Here is a 6629-nt window from a genome sequence, read left to right on the forward strand (position 1 = left end):
ATTAAGGTAATAGACATAGCCATCACCTCTAAAAGTTTCCTTATGTCCCTTTTGTTTGGTTTGGTTTGGTTTTTGTGGGATTACATGAGATTACCCTCTTAAGAAATTTTTAAGTGCATAATACAGGCTCTGTGCCATACAGCAGGTCTCCAGAACTAATGCATCTTGCGTAAGTGAAACTACTATACCGATTGAAAACTCCCCATTTCCCCTCCCCCCAGCCCCTGGTAACCACTGTTCTAGTCTCTGCTTCTAGGAGCTTGACTATTTTAGGTCCCTTACGTAAGTGGAATCATTCAGTATCTGTCCTTCTGTGGCTGGCTTATTTCACTTAGCATAATGTCCACAGGTTCATCTGTGGAATCTTAAAGAGATTTCTGCCCTCCTGTGTTCATTGCAGCACTCTTCACAATAGCCGAGGTATGGAGACATGTCCTAAATGTCCATTGACAGATGAATAAAGAAGATGTGGTGTATACATACAGTGGAATATTATTCAGCCTTAAAAAGAAGGAAACACCATGAGCTCCTGAGAGGAGCTGCCTGTGGAGCAGGAAGGACATGCAGGTTGAGAAATAGTAGACAGAGGTCTAGAACATAAGGCCAGTGGGGACTGGGTTACTTTGGAGTTGAGGGAGAGATGGTGTAAAGTAATTCGAGGAAGGAGAGTATTAAGGGCCCAGAAAAGAAATCACAGGAACGAAGGACTTTAGAAGTTCTTTCTAATTGCTCTAAGGAACTGACGGACCTTGTGACCAGGTTTTCCTCATGTTTCATTTATTGCAGCATAACAAATCACCCCCAAACTCAAATTTAAACAATGAGAATTTATCACTTCCTACAAGTCTACAGGTAATTTCGGTGGTTCCTTGGGTCTTGACCACGTTCATTTACGCAGCTGCTATCAGCCGTGGGATCCATTGATCATCGCTGGGCTATCTATCTCCCATGTTTGGGCAGGTCTGCAGGCTGGTCTAGGGTGGCCCAGAATGAGACACCTGGGCTGCCACCCACGTGCTCTGTTATCCTCTGGTAGGTAGCGGTAGAGGCCCCAGAGAGACAGAACAGAAGTATGCGAAGCCTCTGAAGGCCTAGGCTTGGAATGGACAGACCTGCTATTTCTGCCACAGTCCACTGGCCAGAGCAAGTGGTGAGGTCAAACCCAGCGTCAGGATGGGAGGATATTATCAAATGTGTGGATCCAGGGAGGGGAGAAAAATTGGGACCACAATCAATCTACCGTACCATCCCAGCCCCAGTTTCAAATCTGCCACCCCACTGTCAGAGGGGCCCAGAGAATGACGGAATCATTAAGACTTTGGGATCTGCCAGACTTGGATTCAAACCTACTTCCTTGTCTGAGTGTGTTTGGGCAAGTTACTTAACCACTCTGGCCTTGGGCTCCTCATCTGCAAAAGGACAATAATAATCCCTCTCTCTCAGGGCTGTGAGGATGAAATGACATGTGAAGAGGCTCAAGTGCTCAAGGATTGATTATAACATGTGGGGCTTGGAGTAGCGGGGGAACCGCAGGGAAACCCTAGGTGCCCCTCTTTCCTCCAGTCTTTAAGTGGGACATGGAGGATGGGAAGGAGATAAGGAGGAAAGGATGAGAAGGATAAGGGGTGGGTGGAGAGGGTTGGTGTGGTGAGAGCCCCCGTGCAGGGCCTCAGGAGGAACTTGAAGAAAGCAGAGCGCCCTTCTGTGCAGTCACAATGGCCCTGCTGTCCGAGCATTTGCAGGCATTCATCAACCCTGGAAGCAAACACAGCTGACTCTCTCCAGGGAACAGGGAAGAAAGAACAAGTCATGAATTCATCAAGTCAGCTCAATTACTCCAGGAAAGGGGTCTTTTTTTTTTGGCCGCACGGCAGACAGGATCTTAGTTCACCAACCAGGGATCAAAACCATGTCCCCTGCAGTGGAAGCACAGTCTTAACCACTGGACCACCAGAGAAGTCCTCGAAAGGGGTCTTCTGTCACCCTCACCTAACATGACGGGGTTGTGGCCTCTCCCTTGACTGGCTTCTGCACACATCTGTTTGTGTGTTTGCATGTGAGGAACAGGCAGAGACAAATACTCCCTGAGAAGAAAAGAACTTCATTTAACAATAAGGCTACAGAAGCCAAGAGACCATTTGGCTTATCCTCCTCGTTTCACAGATGAGCAAACTGGGGCAGTGAGGCCAAGTGGCTCTTGCTAGTTGACACAGCCAGCTACTGAGCCTGGACCAGAACGCAGGGGTCCTGCCTCCCCCTTGCAAGTTCAGGTTTCCAAAACCACCCTTGGGTTGGACAGATTCACTAAAAGGAATCACAGAACTCACTGAAAGCTGTTATACTCACAGTTTCGGTTTATTTCAGGGAAAGGATACAGATCAAAATTAGCCAGAAGAAGAGATACAAAGGGTAAAGCATGGGAGGTTCCCAAATGCAAAGCTTCGATTGTCCTCAGAAGTATGACCCTCCAGATTGTCCTCAGAAGTATGACGCTCCAGATGTTGATATTGACGTATAGCAATACGCATGGAGTGTGGCCAACCTAGGAAGTTCACCCGAGCTTCAGTGTCTAGAGGTTTTATTGGGGCTTCATTCCCTAAGCATGAGTGATTGATTTATTGTCCATAGGATTGAACTTAGACTCCAGCCCCACTCCACCCCCTGGAGGTGAGGCTGATATCACCTGGCCTGAGCAGACCAAGAGTCATCTCATTAGCATAAACTATCAGGTGTGAGCTAAGGGGTCCAACATGAATAACAAAGACACTCCCATTACTTGGGAAATTCCAGGGGTTTAAAGGTTATCTCCCAGGAACCAGGGACAAAGGTCAGACCAATCTGGGCAGGGCCAAGTTCTTTACTACATACCTTCCATCTGCTTATGCCTTATAAAGGCAGTTACAACGAAAAATAAAGATAGCTATACTGAGCGTGTGCTAGATGTCAGACATTGTACACGTATTTTGTTTAATTCTCACACAACCCTGCAAAATTGGTGTTATTTAGTCCTATTTTACTGATAAGAAAATTGAAGCTCAGAAAGTTACCTGAATTTTTAGAGCTGGAAAATAAACAGATTTGACTATGTTGACATACTCCTTGGGCCATTAGATTCATGTTGCGAACGTCATTCTTTCATTCATTCATTCATTCATTCAACAAACATTTATTCAAGACTACTACATGCCAGTAACTGTTTTAGGTGATGAAGATACAGCAAAGAACAGACAAAAAACCCCACTTGCACAGAGTTGATACTCAAATGGGATAGACAGACAACAGGCACTAAATATGCAAAATAAATACTATTTTGAATAATTTAAAGCACTGTGTGTACTTTGTATGGACCTTGATCTGGATGCCGGTTAAGTACGTGAATTCAATTTGCGAGCAGCCACCAAGCAGCACACTGATGATTTGCGCCCTTTTCAGTATCTACAGTATAGTTAATAAAACATCTTTAAAAAGTCATGCAGGGGTGTCTTGGTTCCCTCCTCTTAACTGTCAGTGATGACACCCAGCCACCCCTACCCACATCTCATGCTGAATAAGAGGGGAACAGAACACAGTGGATTGTTGGTTTAAAAAGAGTAGATGTCATGCTTTCTCAACTCACAACAGCAACCTCTACATTTAAAGCTGCTGAAACTGACACAGTGAGTTCTCTGGCTCGTGGAAGGGAGGAATCTACTAAGAACTGGGCGAAACTGTAAATAAAATTTGAGAACTATCTTCCCTTAATAGATGTTAATAATGTACCTTTTTCTGTCTTATGCAACAGAACATTTTCACACAGTATTATGATGCCAGTTAAGTTGTGGCATCATTTGGAGAGCAATCAATTTGAGTTTAAAGAAAAAGGAATTGAATTTTTTTTTTTTTTTTGTGGTACGCGGGCCTCTCACTGTTGCGGCCTCTCCCGTTGTGGAGCATAGGCTCCGGACGCGCAGGCTCAGCGGCCATGGCTCACGGGCCTAGCCGCTCCGCGGCATGTGGGACCTTCCTGGACCAGGGCACGAACCCGTGTCCCCTGCATCGGCAGGCGGACTCCCAACCACTGCACCACCAGGGAAGCCCAGGAATTGAATATTTTAAGTGTAGACATTACGAGCTCCTAAAAAGCCAAAATTACAGCTTTTCAAACTAGAAATGAAAAGGCACTGAAGCATCCTACAGGTTTTAATTTCTAACAAGATATTGATAGGCATAACCCATATAAACAAAAAGCCCTTTGGGGTCCTCAATTTTTTTATTTTTTATTTTTTTGGCTGCTCCGCTTGCGGCATGGGGAACTTCCCTGACCAGGGATCGAACCTGTGCCCCATGCAGTGGAAGTGCAGAGTCTTAACCACTTGACCATCAGGGAAGTCTCTAATTTTTTTTTAAGAGTAATGGGTCTCACTTGAGATCAAAAAGTGAGAAAATCACTGTGGTTATCCCCAACTTTGTTGATAGGTCTGTTTCTTCCTATGACCTCATAAGGAACTATTGTTTTAGAATTCCAAGAACCAAATAAGCTCCCAGTTAGAACTAGTTTATTAGTCCTTCTGGCTCAGTAAGCTGCTTTTCAGTGACCTGAGGGACTTTGAAGAAAGTCAGCTTGTTTCCTCCTTGGCATTTTGGTCTATTTTAGTTGCTGGGGCTTATTTTTTTCCCCCTATATTATTTTTTCCTCACTTCTTTTCTTTATTCTTTAATTTTACTTTTATCATTTTTCTTTTCCCTCAATTTTTTCTTTTTAAATTTAGTTTGTTAGTATTTGCTTTTGTTTCTTTTTAGTTTTGTTTGGCATTGTGTTTTGTTTCAGTCATAGAGACCAGTTCATGGGGTGAACTTTGAACTGGTTTTCTTTTGATTTGGACCAAGCTTCTCACCAGCTCTTCTCAGATGTAAGCCGACCTTAGGATGCCTCGACTCCAAGCGCAGCAGTGAGTCCAGCATGCTGCGGGGCCTCTAAGCCGTCTCTGTTGAGGAGAGACCCAGATTCACATGGCCTCTTCCAGACCCTCGAGACCGTCGGCAAGGGAGACTGGGCTACGGTGAAGCTGGCCGGCACATCCTGGCTGGGAAAGCGAGACCCGTGAAGATCGCTGATGAGACTCAACGGAACTCCTCCAGCCTCCGGAGACTGTCCCGCAAAGCAGGAATCATGAAGGTTTGGATCATCTCAACATGGTGAAGTATTTGAAGTGACGGAGGCTGAGGAAACTCTCTGCCTTTGCGGAGAGGAGGACGCTAGTGGAGGAAATGTGTTTGAGTAGCTCATGGCTCATGGCAGTAGGAAAGCAAAGCATCTGAGAGCAGAGTCCACCAGGAGGGTATTGTCCACAGAGATTTAAAGGCAGAAAACCTGATCTTGGATGTGAACATCACGCTTTGGCTTCAGTAACAAATGCACCTTTTACAACAAGCTGGACACCTTCTGGGGTGGTCCCCCTCAGGCTGCCCAGAACTCTTCCAGGGAAGAAGCACAGGAAGTCATTCTGTCTACACTGGCCGATGGATTCCTGCCTCTTGATGAACAGAACTTCAAGGACCTGCCAGAGGGGTAGTAGAACAGAATATATTATATTCTCTTCTGCATGTTTATGGAATGAAAATCTGTTTAAGAAATCTCTGATTCTCAGGAATAAGTAAGAGCAAATCATGAAGGATCCGTGGATTACTGTGGGTCATGGATATGAGGAACTAAAGCTCTACATGGAGCCACTCTCTATCAGAAACCCCCAGCAGGCTGAATTCATGGCGTCCATGGTTACACATGGAGACAGAGATCCAGGACTCACTGACAGGCCGGAAAGACAAGGTAATGCTCCAATATCTGCTCCTGGGTTATAAGAGATCTGAGCCAGAGGGCTACCTGGCCACCCTGAAGCCTCAGCCTTCAGCGGATCTAACAGCAGCACTCCTTCCCCCGCCCCCAGGAACGGCACAGGGTCCCCGCCAGCTGCAAGCAGCACATTCCCACCTCTAACTGCTGCTCTGAGAACACTACGAGGAGGAACGCAGATGTGGAGGAGGATCAGGGCACAGGGCGGAGGGCCACAGCACAGCCAGCGGGCCGGCAGGGGAAGAAGACCACCGCTGCCGCCCACCCCCCCAGCGCCCCCTCCACCGGCACAAATCAGAGCAGGAATCCCCCGCGTTGGGAGAGCCAGCCTCGGCCAGGCCTCCGTGCGGAACGGCCAACACAGCCTAACCGTGCGGGCCCGGGGCCCCCTTGGCTTCGGCTTCGGCCACAGTCTAACCCGGCCCCGCCTGCACCAGGAATCCACGTGCAGCCCACGCCGGCCTCCGGGCCCCGCCCCACGGAGAGTACCTGTGAGGAGCCCAAGCCCAGCACAGCCCCCACCTGTCCCCGAGTCCACCCGTCTACCTGCAAGGTCAGTAGGGAGTGGAGCCCCGGCTCTGTCCAAAGGGAACTCCGCCCACAGGGGCAGCCCGACAGGTGCCAGACCCAGACATTCTGCCCTGAGGTGAGACCCCAGCCTCCGCCAGCGGCAAAAGCCACAATCGGCTCCACTGGGAGCTTCTTCAGGAAGTTCGAGTCCAAATCTACAGGAAGAAATCGAGGGGCTTCCCTGGTGGCGCAGTGGTTGCGCGTCCGCCTGCCGATGCAGGGGAACCGG

The 6629-nt window shown here is 47.9% G+C and overlaps 1 pseudogene; it reads left to right on the forward strand.

The window, feature by feature from the left end:
* The first annotated feature begins 4855 nt into the window (after positions 1-4855).
* LOC112064204 (serine/threonine-protein kinase MARK2-like) overlaps positions 4856-6629 on the forward strand; it is a 2572-nt pseudogene continuing 798 nt past the window's right edge.

This window comes from Physeter macrocephalus, chromosome 20 (genome assembly GCF_002837175.3).
Source record: "Physeter macrocephalus isolate SW-GA chromosome 20, ASM283717v5, whole genome shotgun sequence".
Taxonomy (NCBI): Eukaryota; Metazoa; Chordata; class Mammalia; order Artiodactyla; family Physeteridae; genus Physeter; species Physeter macrocephalus.